Source organism: Megascapheus bottae, unplaced genomic scaffold, assembly GCF_031878675.1.
Source record: "Megascapheus bottae isolate mThoBot1 unplaced genomic scaffold, mThoBot2.hap1 HAP1_SCAFFOLD_133, whole genome shotgun sequence".
NCBI classification, from domain to species: Eukaryota; Metazoa; Chordata; class Mammalia; order Rodentia; family Geomyidae; genus Megascapheus; species Megascapheus bottae.
In genome coordinates, this window is record NW_028327627.1 from 222,003 (window position 1) to 235,873 (window position 13,871).

Sequence of the window (13,871 nt, forward strand, 5' to 3'; positions counted from 1 at the left end):
AAAGACAGCCTCTTCAACAAGTTGTGCTGGCAGAACTGGTTAAGCACCTGCAGAAAACTAAAGCTGGATCCTTCTTTGTCACCTTGCACTAGAATTAACTCCAAATGGATCAAAGACCTGGAGGTAAAAGCTGACACACTGAAAACTCTACAGGAAGGAATAGGAGATACACTAGGCCTCCTTGGCACAGGTCGAAACTTTCTTAATAAGGACCAAGAATCACAACAAATCAGAGAAAGGCTGGATAAGTGGGACTGCATTTAACTTCAGAGCTTTTGTATGGCAAAGGACATAGCTAGTAAACTAATCAGGAAGCCTACAGAGTGGGAGAAGATCTTCACCAACCAAACAACGGACAAAGGCCTCATATCTAAAATATATCAACAACTCAAAAAATTGAATCACTCCAAAACTAACCTCCAAAGTAACAACCATCCCATTAAAAAATGGGCCAAAGACTTAAAGAGAGTCTTCTCTGAAGAAGAAACAAAAATGGCCTATAGACACATGAAGAAATGCTCAACATCTCTGGTCATAAAAGAAATGCAAATCAAACAACTCTAAGATTCCACCTCACTCCAGCTAGAATGGCCAGGATCAAGAAAACGAATGACAACAGATGCTGGAGGGGATGTGGCCAGGAGGGATCACTACTACACTGTTGGTGGGAGTGCAAACTCGTCCAACCACTATGGAAAGCAGTGTGGCAGTGCCTCAAAAGGCTAAACATAGAACTCCCCTATGACCCAGCAATTCCACTACTTGGCATTTACCCAACCATCCAAAAACAAGGACATACTAAACCCACTAGCACAACAATGTTCATTGCAGCACTATTCACCATAGCAAAGATATGGAACCAACCTAGATGTCCCTCAGTTCATGAGTGGATCAACAAGTTGTGGTATTTGTACACAATGTAATTCTATGCTGCTGTCAGAAAGAATGACATTGCCCCATTTGTTAGGAAATGGAAAGACTTAGAAAAAATCATATTAAGTGAAGTAAGCCAGACTCAAAGGAACTTAGGCTCAATGGTTTCCCTCATTCGTCATAATCAGTAGAAACCTTGGGCTCTACTAGCAGAGATTTGCAATAGAGGAAAATCTTGATACATAAGGACATATAATGTGAAGCTAATTGAAAGGACCTCCAGGATATTGATAGAAATGCCATATAATGAATGATTGTTGTCCGTAATGTGCTATGTTGTCTCTCATCTCCTTTGCTGTCCCTTGGTTATCTCATATTGGTATAGTATCTCATTTTGTTATCTGATATATTGAATTTATTTGTATTTGGATATTTGAAATTTGATAAGGAAGGGGGGAAAACCAAGACGGGTGGGGGTGTGGGGGGGAGGGAAATGCGTACCAAGACATGTGAAAGGGTATCAATGTATGTGAATTAATGCACCTTCTATCTGGCAAATATCATGTAACCCTTCTACTAATTACAATAAAAAAATTTTAAAAAAAAGCAAAAACCTCATCCTAACCCTAAATATAATACTCACCCTAACCATAAACTCAGACTAACCCTCACCCTCATCCGAATCATTATCCTAACCCTCACCCTAATCGTAACCTCACCATAACTCTAAACCTAAACCTAACCCTAACCCTCATCCTAACCCACACCCTCAGGCAAACTCTCACCCTCACCCTAACAGAAACCCTCACCCTCACCCTCACCGTAAGCCTAAGCCTAAGCCTAACCCTAATCCTAACCCAACCCCTAACTCTAACCCAATACATGACCTTAACCCTAACCATAATCCTAACAATAAACGAAACACTAACTCTAGTCCTAACCCTAATCCTGAACCTTACCCTAACCCTAACACAATTCCTAACGATAACCCTAACCCTAAACCTAAATTTCAACCTAAACCTAACCCTAACCCTCACCCTAACCCTAACTCTCACCCTTACCCTAACCCTAGCCCTAACCCTAACCCTAACCCTCACCTTAACGCTCTCCCTCACCAGAAACATCACCCTAACCCTCACCTTAACCCTAAACTTAACCCTAACACTAACCCTAATCCTAACCGAAAACTTAACGCTAACCCTAACCCTAAACCTCACCCTAACCCTAACCCTAACACTCAACCTTACCCTAAACTCAGACTAACCCTCTCTCTCAACTGAAACATTACCCTAATCCTCATCATAACGCTAAACCTCAACCTACCCCTAACCCTAACACTAAACCTAACCCTAAACTTCACCCTAACCCTAACCCTCACCCGAACTCTCACCCTCACCCTAATTGTAATCCTCAACCTCAACCTAACCCTAAGCCTATGCCTAACCCTAACCATAACCCTAAAGCTAACCCAAACTCTCACCCTAACTCTAACCCTATACATAACCCGAACCCCAACCATAATCCTAACCGTAACTATAACCCTAGTCCTAACACTAACACTAACAATAAAACTGAACCTAACGATAAACTTAACGTTAACCCTAAGCCTAACCATCACCCTCACCCTCACCCTAAACCTCTCCATCTCGCAAAGCCTAACCCTCACCCTACCCTCACACTAACCCTAACCCTCACCCTTAATCGAAACCTCACCTTAACTCTCACCGTAACTCTCACCCTAAACCTGAACCTAAGCCTGACCCTCACACTCAACCTCACTCTAACACTCACCCTAACCAACAACTTCACCCTAACCCTAATCCTAACCCTAACCCTAACCATAGACCAAACCCAAATATTCACCCTCACCCTAACCCTAAGCCTAACACTAAAAATAACCCTAATCCAACCCCTAAACATGGACCTAGACAAAACTCTATACATACCCATACCCCTAAGCATAATCCTAACCCAAACCCTAACCCTAACCCTAACCATAGTCCTACCCCTAACCCTAACCAAAAACCTAAACCTAACCCTAATACTTACACGACAAAAACCATTAACAACCCGAACCCTAAGGGTCCCTATCCCTAATCCTAACCTCAAATATGACCCTAACCATGACCCAAAACCTAACCCTCCCCCTACCACTAACCATAACCCTAACCCTAATCCTCACCGTCATGCTAACCCTAACCCTAACACTAACCATTACCGCCATATTAACCCTCAACCTAACCTAACCCTAACCCTAACCCTAACCAAAGTACTAGCCCTAATCTTAACCATAAACCCCAAACTAACCCTAAAGCTAACGCTAAACCTAACCTTAACACAAACTCAAAAACTAAGGGTCCCTAAACCTAACCCTAACCCAACCCTAACCCTCACACCCATCCTCACTCTAACCCTAAAACTAACCAAACACTAACACTAACCCAAACACTAACCCTAACCCTAACCATACACCTAATCATCACCCTCATCCTAAACCTCAACTTAACCCTCACCCTAACCCTAACACTCACCCTTAAGCTAACCCTCACCCTAAAACAAACACTAATGCTAACCCTAACCCTCACCCTAACTCTAAACCTAACCCTAAACCTCACACTAACCCTAACCCTAACCTTCACCCTAACCATAATATTCACCCTAATCTTAACCTTAACCCTCACCCTAACCCTCACACTTAACTTAACTCTCACCCTAACCTCACCCTAACCCTCACCTTCACCCTGACCATAAACCTCACCAAACCCTAACCCTAACCCTCACCCTCACACTAACACTCGCCCTAAACCTCACCCTAACCCTCAATCTCACCCTAACCCTAACCCTAACCCTAACCCTCACCCTCAACCTAAGCCTAAGCCTAAGCCTAACCCTCACCATAACCCTAAGCTTCAACCTAACCCTCACCCTAACACTAAACCTCACCCTCATCCTAATACTCGCCCTAACCCTAATCCTAAACCTAACCCTAACCCTCAGCCTACCTTTCACCCACAACCTAAAAATTACCCTAACCCTCACCCCAAGACAAAGCCTAAACCTAACACTCACCCTATCCCTAACCCTAACCCTAACCCTAAACCTGATGGAAAACCTAACCTTAACCCTAACCCAAACCCTAAGTGTACCTAACCCTAACCTTAACACAATCCTAACCCTCACACACATCCTCATCAAAACCCTAACCATCACCGTCGCTCTAACCCTAACTATAACCAAACACTAACACTAACCCCAACCCTACGCATAACCATAACCCTAACCCTAACCCTAACCCTAACCCTCACCCTAACCCAACCCTCACCCTCTGCCTAACACTCACCCTAAACCTAACACTAACCGTAATCGTCCCCTTAACCCTAACCCAAACCTAAACCTAACCCTAAAACTCACCCCAACCCACACCCTCACCCTGACCCTAATCCTCACCCTAACCCTAACCATACACCTAACCCAAACTCTCACCCTAACCCTAACCCTAACCCTAAATATTGACCTAACCCAAACACTCACCCTAACTCTCATTCTAAACCTAAACCGAGCCTTAAACCTCACCATCACTCTCACCCTAACCTAAACCTTAACTCTAACCCTAACCGTAACCTTAAACCAATACCTAACCCTAACCCTAACTCTAACCCTCAACCTAAACCTAACCCTCACCCTAAAACTAACTCTAACCTTAACAATCACCGTAACCCTCACCTTACCCCTAACCCTAACCCTAACCCTAACACTAACACTAACCCTAACATTCACCCTAAACCTAAACTCAGCCTAACACTCACCCACACCTGAAACATTACCCTAACCTTCATCTTAACCCTAAACCTCACCCTAACCCTAACCCGAACTCTCATCTTCACTCTAAGCGTAAACCTCACCCTAAGCCTATGCATAAGTTAACCCTAACCCTAACCCAAACCCTAAATCTAAGCCTACAGAAAAGCCAAACCCTAACCCTAACCCAAACCCTTACCCTAATCCTAACCCTAACCATAACCCTAGCCCTAACCCTAACCATAAACCTAAACCTAACCCTAAACTTAACGCTAAACCTATCCTCAACCCGACCCCTAACCCTAAGAGTCCCTAACCCTAACCCTAACCCTAACCTTGACCCTAACCATAACCCTTACCCTAACCACAATCCTAACCTTCACCCTCATCTTCACCCTAACCATAAGCATCACGTTCATTATAACCCTAATCCTAATCGAAACACTAACACTAACCCAAACCCTAACCCTAACCATAAGCATAACCCTAAACCTTACACTCACCCTCACCCTAACTCTAACCCTAATCATCACCTGGCATTAACCCTACCCCTAACCCTAACCCTACCCCTAACCCTAACCCTAGTTCTAGCCCTAACCCTAACCATAAACATAATCCTAACCTAAAGCTGACAGAAAACCTAACCTTAACCCTAACCCAAACCCTAAGGGTCCCTAACCCTAGCCTTAACACAATCCTAACCCTCACACACATCCTCAACAAAACCCTAACCATCACTGTCACTCTAACCCTAATCCTAACCAAACACTAACACTAACCCCAACCCTAACCATAACCATAACCTTAACCAAAATCCTCACCCTGAACCTCACCCTAACTGAACCCTCACCCTCACCATAAAACATACCATAAACCTAACACTAACGCTAAACTTAATCGTCACCCTAAACCTAACCCAAGCCCTAAACCTAACCCTAACACTCACCCTAACCACACCCTCACCCTAATCCTCACCCTAACCCTAAACATACACCTAACCCAAACCCTCACCCTAACCTTAACCCTAATCCTAACCATAGTCCTAACCCAAACCCTCACCCTACCCTCATCCTAATCCTAACCCTAAACCTCAATCTCACTCTCACCCTAACCTAAACCTTAACTCTAAACCGAACTGTAACCCTAAATCAATACCTAATTCTAACCCTAACCCTCACCCTAACCCCAACAATCACCGTAACCTTCACACTAACCCTAACCCTCACACTAAACCTACCCCTAACATTAACCCTCACCCTAACCCTCACGCTCACCCTAACCCTCACACTCACCCTAACCCTAACCCTCAACCAAACCCTCACCGTCACCCTAACCATAACCCTAACCTTAAACCACATGTAACCGTCACCCTCACCCTAACCCTAACCCTAATCCTAACCCTAACACTCACCCTCACCCTCACACTGAGCCTAACCCTAAACCTAGCCCAAACCCTAACCCTATCCCTAACGCAGTCCAAACCCTAACTCTAACACTAAACCTAACCCTAATCCAAACCCTTACCCGAACCCTAACCCTAAAACTATCCCTAACCCTAACCCTCACCCTAACCCTCATCCTAAACCTCACCCTAACCCAACCCTCACCCTCCCTAACCCTCTCCCTAAACCTAACACTAACGCTAACCGTAACCCTCACCCTAACGCAAACCTAATCCTAACGCTAACTCTAACCCCAACCCTCACCCTAACCCAACCCCCACCCTCACCGTAACCCTCACCCTAAACCTAACCCTAACCCACACACTCACCCTAACACTAATACTCTCCCTAACCATAGGCCTAACCCAAACCCTCACCCTAACCCTCACCCTAACCATAGACCTAACCCAAACCTTCACGCTAACCCTCACCCTAAATCTAACCCTAAACATAGACCTAACCCAAATCCTCACCCTAACTCTCATCCTAACCCTAACCCTAACCCACACCCTAAGCCCAACAATCACTGAAACCCTCATCCTAACCCTCAACCTAACCCTAACCCTAAACCTAAACTTAACCCTCACCCAAACACTAAACCTAATTGTAACCCTAACCCTACCTCTAGCACTAACCCTAACACTCAACCTAAGCATCACCCTAACCCTCTCCGTAACCCTAACCCTCACCCTAAACCTAACCCTCACGCTCACCCTAACCCTAACCCTCAACCTAATCCTCACCTTCAACCTAACCCTAACCCTAAACGCCATCTATCCCTCACCCTACCTATATCCCTATCCCTAACCCTAACCCTAACCCTAACCCTCACCCTTACACTGAGCATAACCCTAAACCTAACCCCAAACCTAACCTAAACCCTAACCCTAATCCAAACCCTAAAACTAACCCTAACCCTAATCCAAACACTTACCCTAACCCTAACCCTAAAACTAACCCTAACCCCAACCCTCACCATAACCCTCAACCAAATTCTACCCCTAACCCTAAACCTAACACTCACCCTCACCCTAAACATAACTTTTGCCCTAACCCTAAACCTAACTCTCATCCTCACCCTCAACCTAACCCTAACCCTATCCCTAATCCAAACCGTAAATATAGCCCTAGCCCTAACCCTAATCCTAACCCAAACTCTAACCCTAGTCATAGCCCTAACCATAAACCTAAACTTAACCCTAATTCTAACCCTAACCCTAAGTGTCCCTAACCTTAACCCTAAACCTAACCATGACCCTAACCCTCACCCTAACTCTCAGCCTAACCCTAACCCTCACCCTCACCCTAACCTTAACCCTCACCCTCACTCCAATTCGAACCATAACCCTAACACTAACACTAACCCAAACCCTAACCCTAACCATAACCATAACCATAGACCTAACCCTAAAGCTCATCCTCACATCACCATCACCCTAACCTGAAACCTAACACTAACCCTCACCCTAACTCTAAATCTCACCCTAAACCTAACCCTAACCCTCACCCTAATCTCACCCAAAAACTAAACCTGAACCTAACACTCACCCTAACCCTCACCCTAACCCTAAGACTAACCGTAACCCTAACCGTAACCTCACCCTGACCCTCACCCTAAACCTAACCCTAAACCTAACCCTCACCCTCACCCTTACAGAAACCCTAACCCTAACCTAAACCCTAACCCTCACCCTCACCCTAACTCTGACCCTCGCCCTATCCCTAAGCCAAACCCTAATCCTAACACTCAGGCTAAACGTCACCCTCACAATAATTCTCATTCTCACCGTCACCCTCACCCTAACCTTCACCCTCACCATTACTCTAATCCGAACCCTAACCCTAACCTTAACCCTCACCCTACCCTCACCTTAACCCTAACCTTAACCCTCACCATAACCCTAACACTAAACCTAAACATATCGCAAAATCTAACCCTACCCTAACACTCACCCTAACCCACACCCTAACCATAACCCTAACCCTCAGCCTCACCCTAAACCTAAATCTAATCCTCACCCTAACACTCACCATTAACCTAACCCTACTCCTAACTCGAACACTAATACTAACCCTCACCCTAAACCTTACCATAAATCTCAACCTCACCCTAACCCTAACCATAACCTTAAACCTAACCCTAACCATAACCCTAACCCTCATCCTAACCCTAACCCTAACCCCTCAACCTAGGGCTCACCCTCAACCTAATCCTAACCCAAACCCTAACCCAAACTCTAAACCTAACCGTAACCCTAACACTATACATAGACCTACCCCAAACCCTCACCTTAAACCTCACCCTAATGCTAACCCTACTCCTAAACCTATATGTAACCCTAACCCTAACCCTCAACCTAACCCTAACCGTAAACATCACCCTCACCCTTACCCTAAACTAAACCCTAACTCTAACCCTAATCCTAAAGCTAAACCAATTCCTTACCCTAAACCTAACCCTAATCCAAACACTAATCTAAACATAAACCTAAACCTAACACAAACCCTAAACCTAACCCTAAACCTCACCCTAACACTAAACCTAATCCTACCCCTAATGCACACCCTAAACCTCACCCTCACCATAACCTTCACCCTAACCCTAAAGCAAACCCTAACCCTAACACAATCCCTAATGCTAACCCTAACCCTAACCGTAAATCACACCCTAACCCTAAACATAACCCTCACCCTAACTCTAACCCTCACCCTAAACTTAACGCCAGCCCTAACCCTCACCTCAACCCTCACTCTCACCCAAACCATCGCCCTAACCCTTACCCTAACCCTGAACCTAACCCAAACATTAATCCTATCCCTATCCCTAATCCAAACCCTAACCCTAACCCTAATCCAAACCCTAACCTTAATCTTAAAACTAAACCTAACCCTAACACTCAGCATAACCTCACCCAAACTCTAAGCCTAACCCTAACCCTAACCCTCACCCTCACCCTATACCTCAAACTTACCCTAAACCTAAAACTAACCCTCATCCTCTTCCTAACCCTAACTCTAACCCTAATCCAAATCCTAAACCTAGCCCTAGCCCTAACCCTATATATAACCCTAACCCTAACCCTAATCCTAACCCTAACTCTAACCCTAGCCATAACCCTAACCATAAACCTAAACTTAACCCTAAACCTAATGCTAAGTCAAACCTTAACCCTAATCCTAACCCTAACCCTAACCCTAAGTGTCCCTAACACTAACCCTAACCCTACCCATTACCCTAACCCTAACCCTCACCCTAACTTTCAGCCTAACCCTAACGCTCACCCTCACCCTAACATTAACCGTCACCCTCACCTTCACCCCAATTCTAACCCTAACACTAACACTAACAATAACACAAACCCTAATCCTAACCATAACCATAACCATAACCCTAACTCTCATCCTTACATCACCCTGACCCTAACCCTAAACCTAACACTAACCCTCACACTAACCCTAAATCTCACTCTAAACCGAACCCTAACCCTCACCCTAATCCTCACCCTACACCTAAACCTAAACCTAACCCTCACCCTCAACCTAACCCTAACCCTAACCCTAAGACTAACCATAACCCTAACCCTAATCCTAATCCTAACCCTCACCCTAAACCTCACCCTCACCCTAACCCTAACCCTATCCCTTACCCTAAACCTCATCCTAAACCTAACCCTCACCCTAACCCTAACACTATCCCTAACCCAAACCCTAAACCTCCCACAGAACCTAACCCTAAACCTAAACATCCCCCTATCGCTCACCCTAACCCTAACTCTCACCCTAAACCTCACCCTAACCCTAACCCTAAACCTAACCCCCAAACTAAACCTAAACCTAACCCTCACCATCAACCTGACCCTCACCTTAAACCTAACCCAAAACCTAACCCTCACCCTCACCGGAACTCTAACCCTAACCTAAACCCTAACCCTCAGCCTACCCTAACTCTCACCCTCTCCCTATCCCTAAACCAAACCCTAACCCTAACAGTCAGGTTAAACTCACCCTCACAATAACGCTCATTCTCACCCTCACCGTAACCCTAACCTTAACCCTCACCCTAACTCTAATCCTCACCCAAACCATCACCTTAACCCTCATCCTAACCCTCACCTTAACCCTAACCCTAACCGTCACCCTAACCGTAAAACTAAACCTAAACATATCCCAAAACCTAACCCTACCCTAACACTCATCCTAACTCTAATGCTAAACCTAAATATAATCCTCACCCTAACCCTCACCATCAAGCTAACCCTACTCCTAACCCTAACACTAAAACTAACCCTAACCCTAACCCTCACCATAACCTTCACCCTCAACCTCAACCTAACCCTAACCCTAACTCTCATCCTAACCATAAACCTAACCCTAGCGCTATCCCACAACCTAACGCTCACCCTCACCCTAATCCTAACCCAAACCCTAACCCAAACCCTAACCCAAACCCTAACCCTAACCGTAACCCTAATCCTAACCATAGACCTAACCCAAACCCAACCGTAACCCTCATCCTAATGCAAACCCTAAACCTCAACATAAATGTAACCTAACCCTAACCCTCAACCTATCCCTAACCTTAAACCTCACCCTCACCCACACCCTAAACAAAACTCAAACTCTAACCCTAATCCTAAACCAAAACACATACCTAACCCTAAGCCTAACACTACCCCAAACACTAATCTAAACCTAAACGCAAACCTAAACCTAACCTTAACCCTAACCCTAACCCTAAGCCTCCCCCTAACACTAACCCTCTCCCTAACCCTAACAATTACTCTAATCCGAACCCTCACCGTAACACTCAAGCTAACCCCAAATATTACCATAACCCTCAACCTAACCCTCACCCTCAACCTGACCCTTACCCTATACGTAACCCTCACCCTAACCCTCACCCTAAGCCTAACACTAACCCTCACCCTAATACTAACCCTAACCCTAACCCTAATTCTCACACTAACCCTAACCCTAACCCTAATTCTCACCCTAACCCTCACCCTAACCCTAACCCTAACCCTACCCTAACCCACAACCTCACCCTAAGCCTAATCCTAACCCTAATCTTAACCCTGAACCTAACCCGAACCCAAACACGGACCCTCACCCTAGCCATCACCCTACACCTAACCCTACTCCTAAACCTAAACCTAACACTCACCCTAAACCTCACAGTAACTCTCACCCTAATCCTAATGCTCACCCTCCCCCTAACACTCTCCCTAGCCCTAAACGTAACCCTAAACATCACCCTAACCCTCACCCTCAACTTAACCCTAACCCTAAGCCTCACCCTCACGGTTACACTAAGCCTAACCCTAACACTAAAACTAATCTAACCCTAAACCTAAAACTAGCCCTCACCCTAACCCTTACCCTTACCCTAAACTTAACCCTAAACCTCAACCTAAACCTCACGCTAACCCTAACCTTCACACTCACCCTAACACTCTCCCTAACCCAGCCTTAACTCTAACCCTACCCCTCACCTTAACCCTCACCCTCACCCTAACCCTATCCCTATGCCTCACCCCAAGCCTAAGCCTAACCCTAACCCTCACCCTATTCCTAACCCTAAACCTCACTCTAACTCTAACCCTCACCTTAAAGCTAACCCTAACCTTATCAATCACTGTAATCCTCAACCTAACCCTAAATTTAACCCTAAACCTAACCCTCACACTCACACTCACCTTAAACCTAACCCTTACCCTAAGCCTTGACTTTACACTCACCCTCACTCTAACCTAACCTTAACCGTAACCCTAACCCTCACCCTAACCCTAACCCTCACCCTCTCCCTCACCCTTACCCTAACCCTAACCCTCACCCTCAACCTAACTCTCGCCCTAACCCTCACCCTAACTCTAAGCCTCACCCCAAGCCTCTCCCTCACCCTAATGCTAACCCTAACCCTCACCATCACCATTACAATAACCCTAAGCCTAAACCTAACCTTCACCATAATGCTAATCCTAATCCTAACGCTAACCCTAACCACAGACCTATCCCTAACCGTCACCCTAACCCTCACCCTAACCGTAAACTTCCCTCCAACCCTATCCCTAACAATAAACCTAAACCTAACCCTAACCTTAACCCTCACCACCACACACACCTTAACACTAACGCTCACCCTAACCATAAACCTAACCCAAACCCTAACCATAATCCTAACCATAACCCTTACCCTAACCCTAACCCAAACCCTAAAACTAACCTCTACCTAATCCTAACCCTAACACTCACACTCAACCTAACCCTCACCATAACCCTAAGCCTAAACCTAACTCTCACCCTAACGCTCACCCTCACCAGACCCATCACCCTAACCCTCATCCAAACCCTAACCCTAACCCAAACCTTAACACTAACCATAACCGTAAGCATAAACATCATCCTAACCCTAACCCTAACATTCACCCTAACTATAAACTCAGCCTAACCCTCACCTTCACCCGAACCATTACCCTAACCCTCATACTAATCGTAACCTCAAGCTAACCTTAACCGTAAACCTAACCCTAACCCTCACCCTAACCCAAACCCTCACGCGAACTCTCACCCTCACCCTAACGAAACCCTCACCCTCACCCTCACCATAAGCCTAAGCCTAAGCCTAAGCCTAACCCAAACCCTAACTCTAAACCTATACATGACCCTAACCCTAACCATAATCCTAAGCCAAACCACAACCCTAACACTAGTCCTAACCCTAATCCTTAGTCTAACCCTAACACAAACCCTAACGCTCACCCTAACCCTAACGCAAATATTAACCCTCACACTCACCCCCACAATGAGCCTAATCCTGAGCCTAACTCTAACTTTAACCATAACCATAATCATAACCTAAACCCTAACCCTAAACCTCACCATAACCCTGACCCTAAGCCAATTTAAACCCTAAATCTCACACTGAACCTCACCCTAAACCTCACCCTAGCTCTAAACCTAAACCTAAGCCTAAACCTCACCCTCACCCTAAACCTAACCCTGACCCTAACTGTAAACCTAAAGCTCACACTCACCCTAACCCTAAACCTAACGCTAACACTAATCCAAACACTAAACCTAGCCCTAGCCTTAACCCTATACATAACCCTAACACTGACCCTAATCCTAACCCTAACTTGAATCCTAGTCCTAGCCCTAACCCTAAACATAAACCTAAACATAACCCTAAACCTAACGCTCACCATAACTTTAACCCTAACTTACCCTAACCCTAAGTGTCCCTCACCTTAACCCTAACCCTAACCTTAACCCTAACACTAACACTAAACCAAAAACTAACCCTAACATAACCATAAATCTAACCCTAATCCTCATCCTCATCCTCACCCTTACCCTAACCCTAACCTTAAAACTAACCCTCACCCTACCCCTAAACCTCACCATAACCCTAACACTAACCCTCAACATAATCCTCACCCTAAACCTAACCCTAACACTAACCCTCACCCAAACCTAACCCTAACCCTAACCCTAATCATAACCCTAACCCAAAATCTATCCCTAACCCTCACACTCACCCTAACCCTAACCCTATCCCTTACCCTAATCCCAACCTAACCCTGTCACCCTAAACTTAACTCTAACCCTAACCCTAACCCAAACCCTAACCCTAACCCTAAAAATAACCTTAAACCTCACCCTATGTCTCACCCTATCCCTAAACATCCCCCGAACCCTAACACAAACCCTCATCCTCACCCTCACCCTAACACTAACCCTAACCGCACCCTAAACCTC